Here is a 1,482-nt window from a genome sequence, read left to right as displayed (position 1 = left end):
ATTGAACACTATGTGAATGCCCATCTCTTCGGGTGAAATGGACTTTGTCATTGCTATCCTTTTTCCTCAGTTTTTCAGTGTTGTGAAACCCGAGCCGGACGTCAAACCGACAGAGGTCCCGTATTAGGTTTAACCGGTTTAAACGGTTAAACCGTCCGGTCTGACCGGGTGATTTCGTACATAATTAATAATTTTTATTTATAAATATATAGTTATATATAAATGTAAAACTTTATATAATTAATAATTATGTATAATTATATTGAAATAATACCTCTTTATCATTTTTTGGACCGTAGTAAAACAAAATATTAGAACATTGTCCCATTTTTATTTTATTTTTAAGTGAGCCGTCCGGTTTACTTCCTGGGTTAATGCGGTTTAACATGGTCGGACCGGATTTTTTCCGGTTCAAAGCGGTCCAACTCTCATTCGGTTAAGACGGCAAAACAGAGCCATTTTCAAGTCCGGTCAGTGATCAGACCGGTCGGACCGTCCGGTCCGGTCCGGTTTTAACAACACTGGTTTTTTTCCTGAGATTTGCTCAAGACTGGAGTGAAACTCCTTTCAACCTGGAATTCATCCTCCACATCTTCCTCATCATCCCAAAGTCTCCCTACGATCCTTATGTCATTGGCCACAATAGGATTTGATATGTCTCTAGTTTCTTGCACAATAAACTTATTTTCCAGTTCTTGTTGCAGGGTGAGATCTTTGTCAGTCAAAGCATTATCCAACAAAACTGCATTCAACCCTTCCATACTAGGTTCCCTCCTCAAGAAATTTTATGGTGTAAGATCAACTTTTCCTAATTGCTCCATATTTATATGCTCCATATTCTCAATATCCAGATCAATGGTTAAATCATTGATGACTATATCATTCCTAACTGTGTCCTTTTATTTGAGAGGGACAGGGTGTGAGTCTTTGTGCTGACCCTTTTGTCTAACCTTGGAAGGCTCCTCCACCATTGTTTTCTTTGTCACTTTTGTACAGCTAGAAATCAGATGACCAATGGCATTGCATCTAGAGCAGATTTCAGGTAAATTTTCATACTCAATACTAACAAAGAAGGCAAAGCCTTCTCTTTCAACTAGGGTTTGGTCAGGCAAATCCGCTCTTAGGTTGATTTCCACTAACACTTTTACAAAGTGGCCAAATGATCTATTACTTGTTGCACCATCTAGAGAGATTGGAGTACCAACACCACCCGCAATAGAGAATATTATTTTCGGGCTCCAATACTCTTGAGGTAAGCCAAGAATTCTAATCCAAGATTGAGAATGAGTTGTCTTTTGAAGATGTGGATTAAAATCTGATGTCCAAATGAATAACCTTAAAATGCCAGGTTTAAGATTCCAGGACCTCGTAGAGCAGATTAACCTCATGTCTTCCAAGGAGGAGAAGGAGAACTCATAAAATCCCTTGCCTAAGGATAACATATTACACTTTCCAACCATACTCCATATAGAGGAAAGTTTG

This window comes from Lupinus angustifolius, unplaced genomic scaffold (assembly GCF_001865875.1).
Source record: "Lupinus angustifolius cultivar Tanjil unplaced genomic scaffold, LupAngTanjil_v1.0 Scaffold_103_46, whole genome shotgun sequence".
In the NCBI taxonomy this organism is placed as follows: Eukaryota; Viridiplantae; Streptophyta; class Magnoliopsida; order Fabales; family Fabaceae; genus Lupinus; species Lupinus angustifolius.
This window is presented reverse-complemented; position numbering follows the sequence as displayed.